Source organism: Lycium barbarum, chromosome 7, assembly GCF_019175385.1.
Source record: "Lycium barbarum isolate Lr01 chromosome 7, ASM1917538v2, whole genome shotgun sequence".
NCBI lineage: Eukaryota > Viridiplantae > Streptophyta > Magnoliopsida > Solanales > Solanaceae > Lycium > Lycium barbarum.
This window is the reverse complement of record NC_083343.1, coordinates 97,274,363-97,296,027: the sequence shown is the minus strand read 5'-3', so window position 1 is coordinate 97,296,027 and position 21,665 is coordinate 97,274,363.

The following is a 21,665-nucleotide window of genomic DNA, read 5'->3' as shown; positions in this document are numbered from 1 at the left end:
GGACTCAGACTCAGACTGCTTCACAGAACCCATTCATGCTCAGAACTGAATCTGCACCACAAATAATGCAGTAAATGTAGCATGAGTACATATGAAAAGCACGTGTACTCAGTAAATCTCATAGACCAATAACGATGAAGTAATGATGAGTTTTTTAAAGAAAATTTCTTGTTATAGAATTAACAGGATTACCTTACTCACAGCCGTTCAATAAGCAGGGTAGAAAGTAAATCAAGTACCAGGTAGAACCAGATAATCAATAATCAAGCAATCATATAAGGAGGTCATAATGCAGTGCAATACAATATGTAATCTAGATACACACGTACCGCCATGGGAATATACAGGAGTCGTGACCAATAAGCGACTCGCGGGGTCCATATACCCATTCGAAACCAGGCCAAACCGGGCCACATCTGATAACCAACTATCAAGGCTGAAATAACCATCACTCTACCCGGAACCAGGTCTAACCAGACTAGATCGAGCTAATAAATGAATATGCATGAATTATCATAAAATAGAATGAAATATCTTAAGAAATACATTTATAACCATTAACTGATCTTAACATATTCAACAATTTGATTATCACAAGTGTATGAGGATTTATGGTGTGATAAATACACATAAATCATCAAACCAAGGAATACTATCAATTATCTAATGCTCACATGCTTTGGCAATCTTGGATTACAATCCATAATTACACAATTCCACTATTACCCATAACATGGCACTAATATCTGTATCAATGTCAGTCATATCATGGATACGAGACCCTCTCTTTCTACTTTACAACTTATTATTAATTAGTTATCGAAAACGTCCCCCAAACGAGTGTAGGAAAGTCTTAACTTACCTGGAACCTGAGAAAACGAATCCTGAAATCGCCTTCCCCTTCTGAAGTGCGTCGGGATGCTACTAATCTATCAACTACACGATCTACATAACTATATGAATCCGTAGACACTCTTATTACTATGGTAATAACCGGGCTCAAAAAGTGAACCCAAAAGTCAAACTCGACCCCCTTAAAGGTAAACCTAGATTCTATTGAAAAATCCTTTTACCCATATCTTTTAACGCCTAAATCCAAAAATCACTTAATTTTTTCCACTATTTGAATCCCAAATAATTTTTTTTACCATTTTCCAACTTTAGATCTTCAAACCCCATTTCCACCAACCTAATTCATGAAATAAATGCTAATTAATGGACGTAATTAGTAGGATACATCAAAATAGGTATTACATTCCAAATAGTCAATTTTGTCTTTGGAATCACCTTAAATCGAGCTCTAGAACTCAAAATACGGATAAATAAAATGTTTCTCAAAATGGAGAATTTTATACTCCCGCAACAGTGCCTTCTTCGTGATCGCAAAGCACTACCTGACCCAGCCCACAAAAACACTCATTGCGATCACGACAAGCCCGTCACGTTCGATATGACCAGCCACTCTATGCATTGTGATCGCAATCGTCCTCTTGCAATCACGAATGAAGCCTAATATTGACCATGGTCAATTGTAATCCTTAACTTTACTAGAATTTAACCAAGTGTCTGAAACACACCTGAGCCGTCCGGACTCGTCTAAACCACCCGTCGAAGTCATTAGTCATGTTCTGGGCCTAAAGGAAACCTCAAAACTCCGATCCGAGAGCGATAACCGCAGATATTAACTTTGGTCAATTATTTATATTCCTTTAATTTAAGAACTTCTCAAATTAGATTTTCCTCTTTGATACTCATCTGCTTGCCTTGGGAACTATGTCACCCATACCGACGAGTCAAAAACACCATCTTAAAGCTACATGGAGGCTCATTTAAGAAAAAAGAGTTGTAATGCTCAAAACGACATAACGGGTCGTTACATAACTATAGCTGAACCAAACATACCTACATCTACTACCTCAACTATGTCACTAGTGAATATATCCTCTCCTTCCTTACACTTATCCAACCTTGAAGGTATTGAATTATTTGTTGATCTTCCTCTTCTTCCCTTGGTTCGACCCACCACCCACGATCGACGACACTCTCAACTCTCATCACATGCTCACTTGAACTAAAAATAGCACCATAACCAATCCTACCTTTCATTTCCTTCACCTTGCACTTCACCAAGATGTTAAAGAACTGTTACACATCAAAGAGGCGTTAGCTAAATCTCACTGAGCATTGCTATCAATGAAGAACTGCAGGCATTATAGTCCAACAACACTTGGCAATTGGTCTCGTGCGAACCTCACATAAATGTTGTTGGTTCTCGTTTGGTTTTCAAGGCATAGTTGAAAGCAGATGGTTCAATTGAACGCTTCAAAGTGTGTTTGGCCGCTAAAGAGTTAAATCATTTGAGGTTGTAAATTTTGAGGATACATTCAATCTAGTTGTGAAGGTTACGACTATTCAGCTAGTACTCTCATTGCTATCACTCTTAACTGGACTATCCAACAACTTGACGTAAAGAACGCCTTCCTTTATGGTGAGCTGGAGGAAATTATTTTATGCAACAACTGTCGGGATGCAAAGATCAAATCTTCCATGATCTTGTGTGTCTCCTACTAAAGGCACTTTATGTCTTGAAATAGGCTCTTAAGTCTTGGTTTCACAAATGCAATGCATATATCTTACATATTGGTTTCTTATGTAGGATTGTGATCCCTCTCTATTTGTTTGGGATTGTGCCAGAGGCTCTATCTTGTTACTTATCTATGTGGATGACATTGTAATTATAGGAATCAATGCTTCCTTCCTACATGATATCATTCACAAGCTAATGTCCATCTTTGCTATGAAAGATCGTGGCGCCTTGCATTACTTTCTTGGTGTTGAAGTAAGGCGGCACACCAATGACTTGTTTCTCATCCAGAATAAATATGCATGTCACATCATGGAACGTATAAAAAGGGATGATGCATGAGCTATTCCAACCCCACTTGCTCAAAATCATGATCTTCATGATACCTCTACCGCTCACACTCGAATCGACCCTTCCAAAAATTGAAGTGTTGTGGGAGTTTTGTAATACTTAACTCTTGTACGTCCAGAAATTGTGCATGTTGTCAACCTTCTTTATCAATTCATGCAACATCCTCTCGCACACCATTGGGCTCTTGTTAAGAGAATATTGTGCTACATTTGGGGTACCACTCATTTCATAATTCGCCTTACGTCTCACTCCTCCCTCAGACTTGTAGGTTTCTTGAATGCTGACTGGGAGATTTTCCTGTCATACATCAATCAACCATTGGTATTTGTGGGTTCCTTGGTTCTAATTTCATTTATTAGTCATATAAGAAGAAAAACATTGTGGAGAAGTCTATCACTAAGACAAAATACCAGTATATTATGTCTTTGGCAGTTGAAGTCGTCAAGGTTACATATCTCTTGCGTGACATTAGAGTTTCTTTGAGCTCTCCTCCGACAATGTTAGTGATCCTCATCATGTCCTTCATGCTTGACCAAACACGTCGAGCTTGATTATCATTTTGTACGTGAGAAAGTGGTCCAAGGTGCTATGCTAACAAAGTTTGTTGCCTCCATTCACCAAGTGGCTGACATTTTCACCAAGTTGCAGTTTCGTTTCGTAAGAGCCAAGCTTGGAGTTGTGGGTCATAGACAATAGGCCTAAAGCACTTAAGATTCATTGTTGTAACCCAATTCTAGCCTAGTCGTGTATGTATGTGTTTGTATTATTCCTAAGTCTTGACATACACAATACTTCTAATCATGTACCAACTAGTAGGATAAGCACACGTAGGAACTTTAGCTCATGAGATGTATATATATTTCATATTTGTACGCTGCAAGGAGAAAGAAGAGCAACTTCTTCAATTATCTTGTGTTTGTAACGAGCCGTTTGGTCGTTATTACGTTTCTGACCTTCTTTGACCATTTTTTTGAGCCTTATTAACTCGTATTTGACCTACAGAGACCATTAACATGCTTCTCGAGGTCATGGAGCTGATTTGGATAAGTTTTGGGGGAATTTAGCTTAAAAACGAAAAATGACTGACTCAAGTTGACTTTTGGGAAAACATATCTTTTTCGGGAATTCATCGATTTCGAGAGGTCCGGATGGTCATTTAGGACTTTTGTGGATATCTGGTTTGATTCCTAATGCACTCGGGTGCATTTCGAGACTTGAGTTGGGAAGTTAGAATTTAGGTATCGGGGGTTGACTCGGTCAACGAGACCTCCATTGGAAATTTTGAGATCACAAGTGCGTTCATAGCGTGTTTTTATGTATGTCCGTGTATGTGGTTTGTAAGCAGATGGCCTTGGGTATTAGTCGAAATTTCGGGATTGAGATCGTTTTATTTTGAGAAATCTGAAACTGGTGCCCGCTATAGCGGCACTGCTATAGCGGTTGCTTGGCCGCTAAAGCGGCTAAGGGCATTGTGAGTGGACCATTGTGGCGGTCTGATTGGCCACCGAGGCGGGACCGCTCCGCAGAAGCGGTATTAGCTGAGTCAGAGGCCTTTTAATGTATTAAAACCCTTAGACATTAAGTCATTTTCTATACTCGTTCTTGAAGCTTAAGGAGGCGATTTTGGGAGGGTATTCACTAATTTATTCTCTTAGATAACAATCTTGTCTCTAAATCATTCATTAGCTTTTCCTAATCAATAATCATGCCTAGATTTCTCTTAAATGGTAAGAGCAAAAAAGGGGTTTTGTGGGTTTCTTCTCTAATGATCTTATGATGATAAAATCTTATTTGTTTGGTGGAATTAGCATGGGTTAGCATGAAATTGATGGTATTAGAGTTTGTAACTTGAATCTTCCTTTTTCCAAGGCTTAATTGGTGAATTTAAGGTTAGAGTTTATACCCAAATTTGGGGGTTTTGCCTAAAATCTGAATTTCAGTGAATTATTGATCATTTTAGCTTGCTAATGATGGGAATTGATCACCTAGAGGTTTAATTTCATGTTGGGACTTTTAGATCCCTAATTTCACTTTTCTAGTTCATAAACCCTATTCCATAGGTTGGGGATTTGGGTCTTGATAGAAGTAGGGTTTGTTTTGATGTTCTTCTTGATTTTAATTCCATGATTCGAATATGCTTAGAATTTCTTGATCTCGAGGCTCAAAGGAAAGGAAAGGCCAAAGAGTGATTGTTGGTGTTATTGAAAGGCTAACGAGTGATTGTTGGTGTTATTGTTGTTCAGCCTTCCATGTAGGTTATGGTTTATCCTATGGTGAGACTTCGTCTAGCGAAGAATATATTTAGACGATATTGTTGGAGAAAGCATGTAAACCTTTGCGTATGAAGTTATGTTAGATATTGTCTTAGGTTGGGCCATGTTGTGTGATTGGGGCTAGCCACCCTATTGTGTTGTGACTTGATTGTTTTATTGTTGTTGGCTTGATTCCACGTGGTGATAGTAGGTATTGAATACTATTGACATATCTTGTTCATGATATTGTGGTATCTTACTTGTTAATATTTGGTACGAGGTAGGGTTCTATATGGCTTGTGTAGCCTCTTCTTGATATTGTAGTGTCTTACTTGTTAATATTTGGTATGCATTCTCATCCTTCATGATATACTGTTGATACATTGATGATACTTGAGGAAACACTCTGATGAGCTGGGTTCAGTAAGATGAGAGTGACGTGAGGACCGATATCTGATGGTCGTCCCAGATTCGTGGTTGTGTGGTAGCAACTCTCGAGGTTTGTGTCAGGAGTGTGAGGTAGCGGTATCCAGGTTTTTGTCAGACCGTGAGGTACATGGACTCTGCGGGTCTTCTATGGGTTTGTGCTACCGAGATGTCGATACTTCCGTCCGGAGGTCATGTGTACACAACATTGCATTGCATTCACATTTCATACTTTGTTGCATTGCCTTGCACCATGGCTTGATTGTGATGATGTTGGTGATATACTTTTGTTATTTGGATTCGGATTGGATGTATTGAGACTTGGCATACTTGGGTTTAGATGCTATAACTTAGGTGATGACGTGTACTCGGTTTCTGGCTTATGTTTGACTTATACTTGTTGATTTACCTGTTTATCTTATTTTATTATCTGGATTGTGTTAGCTGAACTTAGTCGGCCTATGATACCTACCAGTACTGTGGCTTTGCACTGACCTGCACTTGCTGCATTCTTTTATGAATTCAGAACCCCAGATGGGATCAACCTCTGTTTCCCGTGGTTGTTAGTCGCTCAGAGAATTGCTTAGAGGCTACAGGGTGAGCACGAGACGTCCGCCGCCTTGAAGATTCTTCTTTATTATGTCTTATTTTCTATTCTGAGAAATATTCAGACTTGATGTATTATTGATATTCCATACTTGCAGATTTTAGTTAGATGCTTTTGTATGACCAGACCAGCTACTGGCAGATTTCTTTTACTTCCGTATTTTCTTATTTATATTATAATTGTGAGACTTTCGCTATTTTACTTCTTCTGCTATTTTCTATTATTTGTGAATGTTGAGTTAAGGGTTCGCCGACTGAGATGGGAAAGGTAGGTGCCAGCATGACTAAGTGAAATTGGGTCGTGACAAGTTGGTATCAAAGCCCTAGGTTACCCGGTCTATAATATAAGAGCATGTCTTGTAGGGTCTCGTGGATCGGTACGATGAGCTCCGTACTTATCTATAAAAGGCTATAGGACATTTAGGAAACTTCCAATTCTTTCATTCTCTCGTGCGACTTCATTCAAATTAGTATCTAGTCGATTCCAATTGGTATATGAACTTTCTTATCTTAATCACCTACGGAGGGTGGACGCTCCTCCTTAAATTCTTATGCGAATGGTTGATCTATGGCGTGTTGGTGTTTGGGTACAAGATATGTTATTCTGATTTGGGAATGTGATCAACTTCAGTCTTTAGTTATGGCCTGAGGATTCGATTGTGTGGAGTCACGATTAGACTCGATTGTTGTGCGGAGTCGCGATTAGACTCGATTGTTGTGCGGAGTCGCGATTAGACTCGATTGTTGTGCGGAGTCGCGATTAGACTCGTCTATTGTGAGTGTTCGTGAGAAATGGGAAAGATAGTTCAGAGGGTATAGGGTCTCCATGTTTCAGCATTGGGATTGCTCGGAAGTGACAAAGTGCACTAATGGCTTAAAATAATGGGTTGCTCGATGATATGATCAGTTTGACTTCAGCTTCGTCAAGGCTTAATGATGGTGTGCGTGACACTAGTGTACCAATAGTGGGTTGACGATTCAGCAGTAGTAGAGTATTAGACTTCAGTATATGAGAACAAGTGTAAGTTCGGTAATGACCATTGAATGGGGCAAACGTATTGTGACCGCGTGTAATAAAGAAAAGAAGTTGACAATAAGGACATAAAGGAAGACTTTTATGGAAAGCGTGTAGTGAAAGGAGACTTCATAGAACATCTTAGACATGAGTACTTTTCGTGAGATTGGGAATGAAAAAAAATTGGTATCTGACATGGTTATTAGGATAAGGTTGCGACTGGTGCTAAAAGTTATTCTTGATATGATCCCGTTGATGTTAAAAGACTACTCGGTTACTAAGTGAATGCTATGGGCACATCGCTTGATCGGTAAATTGACTGGGTTGTAGACTTCTGAGAAGTTAGTAATCGACTAGTGGAAATGACTTCAATTATGGGCGTATGCGATGAGTTAATGACTTGGGAAGTTACTGGTTGCTACACTTGGATTTGAAGAGTAGTATTGATATTGTTGTGGTTCGTTCGGCTCATAGGGATGATTGGTTTTGAGGATCGAGTGGATTTGAGTGTTCTTAGGTTGATAATGATAGAGTGATTTGAAATGAAATACAGGAACTGAAGGATTACAATGAGACATCTTGCTATCGGGCTCAGGAGATTAAGGTTCGTGAGACTTGAGGTGAGGTAGCATGGGTACGTGAGTCGTGTGTGGATTATGGGGGCATTATAATATGGCGTTCAGAAAAAGGTTGACCGATAAGGTTAGTTGGTGGCTTCGAGGTTAAGGGCAGAAAGAAAATCACCAAAACAAGAATTAGTGATATGAGAGCTTGTTTGCGATTGTACAACGTAGGGCGTGCTTGAGAGTTTATGGATGAGTTGGTATGTTTGGTTATGTCATAGATTAATAGAGGTCAGTGATAGGCTGAGGTTGGGAACCTTGTATTCATGGATATTGAGGTAAGAAGTGATTAGAGGTAGTCAAATCCGATAATTGAGGTAAGAGGTGATTCTTCGAGGACTAGCAACGTTAAGGATTTGAGTAAGAGATTAGTGAACATGGATATTGACATGATAGAATATACGATGATGGGTTAACTGAGTTAAGTTTGGTATACATTTCGAAAGTTGAGTAAGGCAATTCGGGCAAGGACGATTCAGTGGGATACATAAGGATATTAGTGATACTGTTGTGTGATACGCCGGCTGTAGAGAGCGTTCAGTTCAAAGTAGTAAGCCTTAAGGAAACGCTAATGTGCAGAGTGTGTGGTACGATCCTATCTCTAGGATTAATTCGGCTAGTTTGCAAGATTTATAATCATGTGGTATTCGATGGAGTGGATTCGAGGATTGATTACGACATCGATGATAGTGAAGTGATTAAAAAAATGGGGAATTAACAAGTTGAGAAAAGGTATAGATGATTGTGAATCGATAAGAAAAAGGTACATTTTGGGGATTTCTTGGGTCATTATGGATTGTGGTGTCGTCTTCTTGCATTTTCCAGTTGAGATGTGTTTGTTACGAGAGCTTAAGAAGGAAAACTACAGGGATGGACTATGTGATATGACAGAGTTCCACGAGATTCGTGATCCGCGACTAGTAAGAAGCATATTTCAGTGAACCGACTTGTTGAGGTTTATAAAAAAATGGCTTGATAGTACACCGTCGGATAAGTTTCGTGACCTTCTACAGTGGATGAGTTAGCATGCCTTAAGAGAGAAGATTGTGGAATCCCCATCATGTGAGGACTAGATTTATATTTTCGAGGTGAGACCCTACTCGTGCTGATATTTTATGTTGCAAGTGGTATTGACTGGATAGTTTGGGTAAGCGCTTTGGTTATCAAAGACTTGGGGGTGATTGCGTGAGATTTAGAGCGACAGTGTAAGACTGGATACTTCCGTAGAATTTTTGAGCATATCAAGGTGACACTATGGGAGGTTCAATGGTTATATAATTATTATATCAGGTTTTAGGTTTTGCGTCGAAAAGTTCAGGTTTGTATCAGATTTTCGTATCGAGTAAAGGTTGAGAAACATGAAGATTGAATTCGTAAGGTATAGCTCTTTGGTACTAAGTTGATAACATGGATAGGAATCAACTTGTGGAGTCAAAAGTGATAGACATGATTTGTTATGCGTGAGGAAATGATGAGAATTGACCGCCACAGAGGTACGATAGGACTGTGATTGGTTTCGAAATTCGGAGTTAGTTGTAATGACTATTGGTGATATTCAAGAGTTGTGTGTTCATTTAGGGTCAGCGTTGTTCGAGTTAAGCTTAAAGGTCTATGATTATGCTTCCAGGAAGATATCTAAGGATTCGAAGTGTTTCGACTCAGATTTGAGGTACCACAGATTTACCGAGCTTTGTTAGGGTTTTCTAGTGGATTTGATGATACTTTTTGAGAACATTTACTTGGACAGAATGATGGTATACAATGAGCTTAGTATAGATTTGAGGAGGAACTGTTGTGCGAGAGGTATTTATAATGATCAGTTGGGTTCCGACGGACTTTGCTCGGTGACATATTCAGTGGTATGGTTCCTGTATTGTGATTTGAAGGTTTAAGAAGACCTGGAACTAGCCAAGTTGGCTGTCTGTAAGACCAGTCTTAATGGAATTGCGTAAGGACCTTAGATGAATCAAGGATTCTTTCTGGCGAGCATAAGTAATGGTCTCAAAGTTTTGGTATGTGGGCTCCTGTGTTTCTAAGGAATTGCGGTACGAGAAACGACTTTTGTAAGTGTGAAACAAAGGTTAGAAGGAATCAGAGTATTTTATCGGTTTAGAATGGGCTGTGGTTTGTGACCATATTTCAGAGAATTTGAGCAGAGCAATTCGTTTATTCGAGGATCAGTTGTGAAGGAAATTTGAATACGGGGATATGAGAGTTGAAACTTGAGCTAAGTTTAGAGAGTTGTGACCGGTAAAGTGAGCCCGAGGTGTAGTGGTCTGCTTAAGACTATTTGTTGTTTGATCCTATGTTTTATGAGTTAGTTTTCCACCAGGCCTGTCGGGAGTTCATCCAGTTTTTCTTGTTTCTATGTTGAAGGAGTGTCATTCTGATAGTACCTATATCATTTGTTGGGATTCAGTTTTGCTTTGATGAGAATCTTTCCTAGTAGGAGAAGCCTGTTATGTGTTGAGATATCCCTAGTTGTTGCGGGCTCAGGTATCCTTCCCTGTTCTCTTCCTTGTCGCTTGGAGACGAACGATTGTTTAATTGGTATCTGATATAATTACCCATTGTTTTGGTCGTTATTGCATCTTCGACCCTTTTGACCCTTTTTTCGAGCTTTATTAACTCATATTTGACCCGCGGGGATGGTTTCCACACTTCCCGAGGTCATCGGAGTTGATTTGGATAAGTTTTGGGGGAATTTGGCTTAAAAGTGAAAAATGGTTGACTCAAAGTTGAATTTTGGGTAAACAGACCTTTTTCGGGAATTCTTCGATTCCGAGAGGTCCGGATGGTCATTTAGGACTTGTGTGCATCTATGGTTCGGTTCCCAATACACTCGGGTGCATTTTGGGACTTGAGTTGGGAAGTTGGAATTTAGGCATCAGGGTTGACTCGGTCAATGAGACCTCCATTGGGAATTTCGAAGCCACGAGTGCGTCCGTAGCGTGTTTTTATGGTGTCTGTGTTTTTGGTTTGTGTGCAGATGGCCTCGGGTATTAATTGGGATTTCGGGATTGAGATTGTGTTATTTTGAGGAATTTGGTTCTGGTGCCCGTTGTAACGGTTTGCTTTTTATGCGGATTACGTCATAAAAGCTACTACGAACTCGTTGGTGCTATTTTGGACTTATTTTGAAAAGAGTCGCCACCTAATTTTTAGGAAATTAGGAAAACCAGGGGTGAAGGGTTTATTCAAATACAGTGAAAAATCCTTTGTAATCCAGAGTTTTAGGTAAGGGTTCTGATGATCCCTTGGGGAAGGTGTTAGGCACCCCAATATTAGGGATCCGTACTATATGGTTGACCTTCGAATTCCATTGTACGAGTATTTGCATGAACTGTCTATTTAGTGTTTATTCTCGCAAGAACCTTGTTATTTGCATATCATTTTGAGAAAAGGATTTGAATGTGTTCCCTTTGTATATAGGGTACGTAGATTCGGATTTATGATATTCGGATAAAAACAATTTCCCCCTTTTTTCTATATAAGGGTGATGTATTTCGTTTGGAAAATGAGTATAAAGTTGTCGTCCTTATACATGTTGTTAATAAACTTATTATGTTTTGAATGTCTAGTTTTGTTCATGCTTCAACTCGTACTTTATTTGGCTCGATCCGTATAATACGTTTGGAATACTTTATCTAGGAACTCATATATACGAATGTATTTATTTTAAGAAATGCATTGTTTAAGGCAAATTATGAAATTGGTTCCACGTTTGGCCTTTGTGGCTAACATTGATTTTTTTTTAAAAGAGATCTGCCTATATTTTGGCCCAAATGAGCTTGTGTTTAAAGATTTTGGGGTGTTTATTATTTTTTGTAAATGGGCTTTGGCCGAAAATCCTTTTTTGTTTTGGCCAATTCTGGCCATGTCTGTTTATTACTAAAATCAGTGGGGTTTTGGTCCCAATTTTATACCAAATTGGTCACAAAACATTTATCCATTTTAACCTTTAGTTTTAGAAACAAAACTTGGTTTTAGCTTTTCAAAATCAACCCATTTTCCTTAACACATTACAATACTCATGGCTTTTGAAATACCATTCTCATTCCTTGTTTTAAAATTGAAAACCGTATCAAATAGTTTAATTAATCATCTCTTTAAGTTTATCAAAAATTGTTATGCTAAATCCGGGTTTTTTAATGAAAGCGGTTTTGGGGACTTAGAGTCAATCTAAACGGCATAAGCGCCATCGTCCTAAGACTACTAATTCACACAATAAGGATTCCACTATGACATGAGTTTTTTACAAGTTTACAAATACATGAAACTCAAGAATGGAATTAAGCAAATAATGTGAAGACTAGGGGAGTACCAAGCCCCTAGCCAGCCATTTTCACCCATGACTTGGCCTTATGCGTGCCAAGTTATTTACTTCGTCTTTGCGGACTCAACATCTTCGAGGAAAGAATTTTCCTTATTGGGCATGAGGCCCAATAGGCAGGCTGACCCGACCGGAGTGGCCAATGCGGTGAGAGAGGAAAGAAAAAGGGAAACCGGTTAGTTTATATTTACTGAACTTATCACATTCATAACTATACAAATATACATATATCAAATAAATCTATAAGTCTTGTAATTATCATATTGCTCTCCGTCTCTGAGCTTCTACTGGTAAGAATTCAAGTAGCTATAGGGGGGAAAGTCATCACCCCCTGTATTCCTGATGCCGACAAGTTCCAAAGGGTTTCGTGAACCCCCGACATGGCTGGTCAGCAGGGAGGGGCTTAAGACCCGGCCCCAGATACTATTTTTGTTCCCAGACCAATATAACCAGAAGAAGAAGGGAGGACAACATAAGACCTCAAAGAAAAGAAACTAACACAAACTGTCGTACAATATGACCATCAACAAGTAGAAGTAACAAATATAGTGTAAGTAGAGGCAAGAGCTAAAACACATGATCACAAGCTAGATAGAGAACAACTACAGTACATGGGTATGGGGTAAGCAAGGACAAGTCATATGGTCAAGGCAGACAAAGAGCCGTGCATAGAGGTCATGAAACAACAGATGGAGGGTCATAGCTCATAGCCATGGGTGGATAAAAAGCAAGATCATGATACATGACCATGGATGAAACTAACAAGCTGTAGCATACAGACATGGGGTGAACAAAGATAAGGAAAATCAGGGCATATGATCATAAATGAATACAACACAGGCTATAGTATGCAGAAGAGGCAAACAAGAATAAAAAATCCAAGATACATGATCATGGATGAAACAACATGAGTTGTAGCAAGCAAAGAAGGTAAACCAAATAAGATCCATAAGATATAGCTTTGAATAGGCAAGATAAGGGGAAGTATATTAACGAAGAGACAGACAGGAACAACACCAGCACATGGTCATGAGGCAAGTCAAACAAAGATGCAATCATTTAGGTGAGATAATAAAGCAAAACCAATGCATAGTCTTCAAAATGAGTCTAGAACTATATACCACATACAAATGGGATAAGCGAAACATAAATCAATATAGGGCCATGGAAATGTATCAAAACAACAAAACTACAGGCCACATTCAGATGAGATAAGTGAAGGAAGAACTAGTACATAGTCAGGAAACAAACTCAGGACTTCACACCATACTCAGTAAAGCAGGAACCAATGTCTAGCCATGGAAATGAATCCAACAACATGACACATTCAAAGCAGGAACCAAAATGTAGTCATGGAAATGAATTCAAACATCATGCCACAGGCATAGGACAAACCGAAGCAACTTTGAGATACATGGTCATGGCATGGGCTAGGCAAGGTCAAATTTGATGCTAGGGTGACAAAACATAGAAAAGGAAACAACAACTATATTCCTAAATATAGGCAGAGTCCTGAGACAGAGATGGCAATATAAGGAACTTAAAAGGTTTTCCCCAGGATTTCTAGTCATTTAATCTCTTATCTTTTTGGCTTTATGATGGCAGAGAGAAACGGAGAAATGTACAAAGGCAACTCATATGTCCCATAGACCACAAGAAATTCTATGGCACCTCTTATTCAGAGGAAAGGGTGTCGTGACCCAAGTTTCCTTGGTTCTCCCCATTCCTCACTCCAAGATCTCTTTTAAAAAGGCTTTCTTAGGTCATGTGACTCAGAGTTTATGTAAGCAACTCGTAATTTCATTCCTCATCAATCAACCATTGGAAATATAGGAAAGACAATTAACCCTTCAGAATCATATTTTATCTTTTACTTAATCCTAAGCCCTTGCAGTTGCAAACAAACCATTATTTGGACTACGTGTATGGTGGACTTATATTTAAGGTGACACTATCCCCAGATTGCTCAACACCAAAACATCATTTAGGTGCAAATATACTCACATTAGATAGGAATAAAGAGACTCCAAGCTTGAAGCAGGGCACATATTCACACAAAGTCACATACACCAAACAAAATTTGGATTGGAAAAGCCTTTTAAAAAAACAACCAGACATGACTATGCTGAACTTTAATGATAATCAAACCTTAACCAACAGTGTCACATGAGTCCAATGAGCCTAGACTACTGCATGGTTGGCATTCAAGTATGGTCAAGCAAAGTACAAGCTCATGGGCACATAGATTAGTTAAGCCTAAGTATGTCTAGCACAACCAAACAAATGCAGACCTAAACCGGCACATAACCGACCATTTATCAACATGTAAGCCATACTTAGGTAATCACAGGTGGAATAACACAGGACTGACGATACAAAGGCAAGATTAAACCCTATGGATTTGATTAATCATAGACAAAACTGATCATGTAGACAGGATTAACATACTATATTTCTGAGATTGGCCTAAAGGATAATTGTGAGGACTATAGATAGTTAAATGCAACATGATGTCAAACATTACATAGCACAACATCACAAGATCAGGCTTAAGGCAAAACTAATGTAGATCAAATAACACTACAGCACATGATGAATCAAGGTTTTTATATAGTTAGCATTCTGAGGCATGATTAAATAAAATATGACCTAGTTGATACATTATTAGGCTAGAATGAGCACATATAGCATATTTATTCAATTACAAGCCTGAACTAGCATAGAATTAGTCATCATCAAACATGTAGCTCATACTTAGGCAACGATAGGATGGAAATGCATATGATCCCTTACCCCAAGGTAAAAATGAACTCTTGTGAACTAAATTATTCATTTAAACAGAATTATTAACACCAAAAGGGATCAACCAGACTACCATTATAAGGTTGAACATGTAGCCAGCAATGTAGCCCTAAACACCAAACACAGATTCATATTAATACTATATACTATAGAATTAAACTGTAAAGAAAAAAAAACTGATGCTTAAAGGATGACATGAGGATCCTAAATTATCCTAGCATTAACTAGAAAGGGCCACATGAATTACCATGTACTTAAAGGATTAAGAAACTATGACCAACACAACCACATTAATTGAAAACTAACCATCTAACAACACAAATAACTCACAGAAATTACTAAGACTAAAAACAATTAACAGAAAGATAGGAAATTACCCTTTGTATGCGCAACCAAATCAAGATTCGAACTTGGAGCCTTCTTTTGTCCTTCCAAATCCCAAACTCGAACCACAAATACAAATAAAACACAGAGAAGAGTAAAAATTTTGACTAAAAAAGGATTTTTTCCTTCTTAACTTAAAACTATACTGATAAAAGCTTTTCTCTCGAGTAAAATTCAATATGAGGCTTTTATATTTGATTTTTTTCCTTTCTTTTCCTTTCTCCTTTTTTTCTCCCTCACTTTCGTGTCAAACATGGGGTTCTCTTTATAGAACCCTTAGAATATCCTCTGAATAAAGAAAAAATGATGTGAGACTTTAAATTGTTTACAAGTTCTATCTCAGATTTAGCATCAAACGGTCCAGATGGAAAAAGGAAAACCAATCAACAATTTGCTTTGCGTCACAACAGCTATAAATAAAAAACAATAGAAAGATATACATGGATTGTACATTAGAGGCGTGTTTGGAAGGATTTAATCAAAGAAAATGTGAAAAAGGACTTCCCTGCCATTACCGCGTCTCACACGCCTACGCTACCTTAAAACCAGCAATAGGACAACAGGAGAGAGGGAGAGGGGCGAGGCAGCGGCGTAGGGGTTTCAGAACCCTTGTCGCGAAGTGAATGACCCCCCCTTAGGGGTATGATATTTTAAGAGGGAGTATTATACGCTTGGCTTTGGGCTAGGTCAGTCCTTTGGACTAGGCTCAGCCGTTTGGTTAAATGAAAAAAGAAAAAGGCCTTTTGTATATTGTATACACATACAAGTGTATATCAAATGTATACCTACACGTACGAGCAAAGCAGGTATTTTTTTAAAGTAGGCAAACACTTAAAATAGCTAATTAAGATCGTAATAACCAAATCATGATCAAATTAAGACGCAATTAATTTAAAACACGACTGTTAAATTCATTTTTGTAAACATGGCTCCCCTAATTAACCAAATTAATTACTGAAATGATTTATTAATTAAACAATTATGCAAAACACAGAAAATTAAAGGCTGAGGGGAAAAATGGTTAATTCCTTTAATTGCTCAAATTTCTTGGATAAAATAAGATAAAATATTTGCTAATTAGACTTCTTCCTGACTCAACAATTAAATAAATAATTATTCGAAATTGTTTTGCTTTTTTTTTTTGCTTAATTCTAATAAAATATTTCATAAATATCAATTAATTTCTAAATAATTTAATTTGTCATGATAACCCCTTTTATCAATTCAAAAGAGCAAAACACTGACCTGAACAATTTTATAAGAATCTATTTAGACCCTTTAAGTTGCACAACTCAGTTGATTTATTACCCAAGGACTCTGAGTAATTAAAATAAATTACAGGAGATCAAAAATTAGGTGTCAACAACTGCTCCTTCGGTGTTCAAAAATTGTAGGACTATCCCTGAACAACGAAATGTGAATAACCCTAATTTTTTACCATCCCGACTCATCTCACCCTTCAATTTCATGCAATTCACATATGTGATCAGACCCTGGCTTCTAGGTTTCGTACATATCTCAAGCTACACTAGAATTCAGGCCACCTGTAGCTCGACTCAATTGAAGACTTTCAAGTGATTTAGCAGGAATGTCCTGAGATCCCTGATGTTGTGATCGGGGTTTCTCTGGACAGCTGTTAGAGTGTGGCTGGCTCTCTAGTTTGAGCCCGTCTACATATCCTCGGTCTCTGGGAATCAGGCGACACGTAGCTCGACTCACTGGAGAAGAGTACGTCCCTTCTGTGGGAATACCTTCGGATTGTTTTCATTTTGTATCCAACCGGACGTGCACGGTTTTAGTAAAGAAGAATAGACCAATTGTGGCTGAGTCTGAGATTGGATGGCTTCCAAGTCCTGGCCAAAGAGCTTGACTCTCTTGGGCACCCTCTCTTGACCGGTTGTATAAGAAAACGTTCCACGTTTGCTCCACAATTTGTCTGGCTCTGGTTCAGCAACCTAGCTCCTTTTTGGAGGTCATGCACCTGATTCCGAAATTCAAAAATATGCAGATATTTTCATGACATTTGTATGAATGGCCCTCTTGGCAGTTTGTATGAATGGCCCTCTCGACAGTTTGTATGAATGTGTTACATCCCGTACTTTTGTACGTTGGATTTTTCATAAGTTAACTGATAGAAGCTCGAAGGATAAGACTATTTTGAGGTTATAAGTATTTATGTAATGCTTAACAAGTGATAAGTAAGTGTCGTGAGGTTAGAGGTTAAACAAATTTAGGCTATGATTCGAACTGCTCGCACCGGATAATTTTTCGTCATATTCAAGTGTACAAATAAAGAGATCAGTGTATAAAAGGATGAGGTCCCGAAATTATTTAGGACTTAACAAGTGTGACGGTGGGGATTGGTAATAATATTTAGTGTATGTATAAAGAGGCTATGGACTAGAGTTCTACCATATGATTATGATAATATGTATACGGTGTGTGTCAAAAGGCATTAATGTTTAAGAAAATTTGGGACAAGAAATTAACTGCAAAGTGCAGTGGGAGAAAAAGTGATTGTGTTAACCAAAATAAAGGAATATGTATTATAGGTAACATGGACACGTGGGTCCATTTCAATTAACCATTTGATGACTAATATAGGATTTGTTGGTGTATATATTTTGAGATAATTGCAGCAAATTATGAATAGTGGGTGGACCCCACAGCCCATTAACAGGCACATACATATATAGGGGGTATGCAGCAAGTTTGTGAAACAAAAATTTCACAAGAAAATGTACTAGACCTTTTTCTTTACAATTCCAATGTGTGCAACACATACACTTTCTAAGATTACTATGTTGTTTTGTTTTTTGGTATTAGTAGCAGCAAAGTTCCATTTATAAGGAGACAATATGTTTTTTTTCTTCTCAAGAAAGAAGAAGATGAAGTTCTACGATGGGGGAAAATGCGTAGAACGACATAGAGGTTATGTCTATGTCGGTTGCGTGATTCTAATGTTTATGTCCTTTGAATCAAAGGAAATCGAAGATTTCATCGAAGTGATATAACGTGGAAGAAAATTAGTTCTTGGCATATTAGGTAAGAATCCTCCTCTCCTAGATATATTTAAAGTTTATCCCGGTCACAGCTAAATTGTGGGATGAGAAATACGGAATTAATGGCGGAAAATCGTATAAGTTGTTGTTGTTGTTGTTGTGTGAACATATTTGAAGTGTATTCATGAGTTGTTGTGGCTGGAATTCTTGGAATATAGCATTGTATATGGATGTAGTTAAGATTTCAAAAGTATGAGAGTAGATATATATATATATATACTTGTATATTAAGGGTGCTTCGGTAAGTCAAAGGTGCCAGGTTACATTCTTACTCTTTTCCTCTTATGACATATGTTTATTGCATTATGTTCCATGCCTTACATACTCGATACATTATTTGTACTGACGTCCCTTTGCCTGAGGGCGCTGTGTTTCATGCCACGCAGGGTTAGACAGGCGAGGTGAGGACCATCCGCAGTAGATTACCTCTTGAGCACAGTTTTGGATTGGTGAGCTCCACTTCTTCCTGGAGGATTGCCGATTCAGGGTTATATATGTACTGTTGTATTATGGGTATATCGGGGGCCTTGTCCCGACTTATATTCTTTGGTCATGTTCTTAGAGGCTTTGCAGACAGTTCCTATGTACAGTTTAGTCATGCCTTGACAATTGTTTTTTCGGTCCCGTAGGCCTTTGCATATGTCTAAATATATTATGGATCGTTGTTCCCAGAATTACATGTTAGCCTAGATAGCCCAATATTCACTTATGCATGATATTATGTTCACAGGTTGGCCTCGTTGGCCTTGTTTGTCTTTCGAGACATAGAGGATGCTAGTTACATATTGGTTCGCTCGGTCCTAGCTAGGTACCAGGTGCCATCATATCTCACCAAGGTTACGGTGTGACAAAGTGAAATCAGAGCAGGTCTGTCCTAGGAAATCTACAAGCGACGTCTAGTATAGCCTTGTTTATAAGTGTGTTGTACGCCATATTATATAAACAGAGAGCTACAGGGCATTTAGCAATCTGTTACCCTTCTTTCAAATCAAAATCGTGCGGTAGAGCTGAGTTATAAGAGACTCGGTCAGGTATGCGAGGTAATGGGCTTGCAACTTTATGAGAAGCGGAGGGTCCTTTCTAAGTACTACAATGAGAAGTGAGCTGAGGAAATGAGGAAGAAGGCTTTGATTTAAGTATGGCAACCTGAACCTGATATAACAGAAAAATGTGATCTTGTAAAGACAGTCTGACCTGATATAACAAAAAAAAGTGATCTTATAATGACTGTCTGATCAGAACATCGCATGTATTCCATGAGGAAGTAGCACCTATTGTGGCTAATGAACAACGAAATAGAATCAAGAATGATATTCAATTACATTTGAGTTACTGGAAGTTCCAGGATGTGTGGGCACTAAGATAAGACAAGTATTCAGGCCGCAAGTAGTAGAATAAATCAGTAGATCGCGAGGTGAGCTCTTATTTTGACTTGCAGTCCTTATGTTTGATAGTCGTGTGAGACCAAGTGTTGCTATTTATAGATATTGGCCCTGTGTGGCATGTATAGTGTGTTATCTTGATGCGTACAAGTTGGGTTTTAGTTCAGTTTACAGAGGAGACTTTGGCAAAATTTTCGTGCATCACTAAAAGTTAACATTGGAGGACGAATGTTTCTAAATGGGGAAGGATGTTATATCTCGTACTTTTGTACGTTGGATTTTTCATAAGTTAACCGACAGAAGCTCAAAGGACAAGACTATTTTGAGGTTATAAGTATTTATGTAATGCTTAACAAGTGATAAGTAAGTGTCGTGAAGGTTAGCGGTTAAACAAATTTGGGCTATGGTTCGAACTGCTCGCACCGGATAATTTTTGGTCATATTCAAGTACACAACTAAAGAGATCGGTGTATAAAAGGATGAGGTCCCGAAATTATTTAGGACTTAACAAGTGTGGCAGCGGCGATTGGGAATAATATTTAGAGTATGTATAAAGAGGCTATGGACTAGAGTTCTACCACATGATCATGATAATGCATATATGGTGTGCGTTAAAAGGGATTAATATTTAAGCGAATTGGGGACAAGAAATTAATGGCAAAGTGCAGTGGGAGGCAAAGTGATTTTGTTAACCAAATTAAAGGAATATGTATTATATGTAACGTGGACACGTGGGTCCATTTCAATTAAGCATTTGATGACTAATATAGGATCTATTGGTGTATATATTTTGAGATAATTGCAACAAATTATGAATAGTGGGTGGACCCCACAGCCCATTAACAAGAGACGTACATATAGAGGGGGTATGCAGCAAGTTTGTGAAACAAAAATTTCACAAGAAAATGTATTAGACCTTTTTCTTTGCAATTCCAACGTGTGCAACACATATACTTTCTAAGATTACTATGTTGTTTTATTTTTTGGTATTTGTAGCAGCAAAGTTCCATTTATAAGGAGACAATATGTTTTTTTTCTTCTCAAGAAAGAATAAGATGAAGTTCTACGATGGGAGAAAATGCGTAGAACGACATAGAGGTTATGTCTATGTCGGTTATGTGATTCTAATGTTTATGTCCTCTGAATCAAAGGAAATCGGAGATTTCTTCGAAGTGACGTAAGGTGGAAGAAAAATAGTTCTTGGCATATAAGGTAAGAATCCTCCTCTCCTAGATATATTTAAAGTTTATCCCGATCATAGCTAAATTGTGAGATGAGAAATACGAAATTAATGACGGAAAATCGTATAAGTTGTTGTTGCTATTGTGTGAACATATTTGGAGTGTATTCATGAGTTGTTGTGGCTGGAATTCTTGGAATATAGCATTGTATATGGATGTAGTTGAGATTTCAAGAGTATGAGAGTAGATATACATATATATACTTGTATATTAAGGGTGCTTTGGTAAGTCAAAGGTGCCAGGTTACATTCTTACTCTTTTCCTCTTATGACATATGTTTATTGCATTATGTTCCATGCCTTACATACTCGATACATTATTCGTATTGACGTCTCTTTGTCTGAGGGCGCTGTGTTTCATGCCACGCAGGGTTAGACAGGCGAGGTGAGGACCATCCGCAGTAGATTACCTCCTGACCACAGTTTTGGGTTGGTGAGCTCCACTTCTTCCGGGAGCATTGTCGAGTCAGGGTTGTATATGTACTATTGTATTATGGGTATGTCGGGGGCCCTGTCCCAACTTATATACTTTGGTCATGTTCTTAGAGGCTTTGCAGACAGTTCCTATGTACAGTTTAGTCATGCCTTGACAGTTGTTTTGTCGG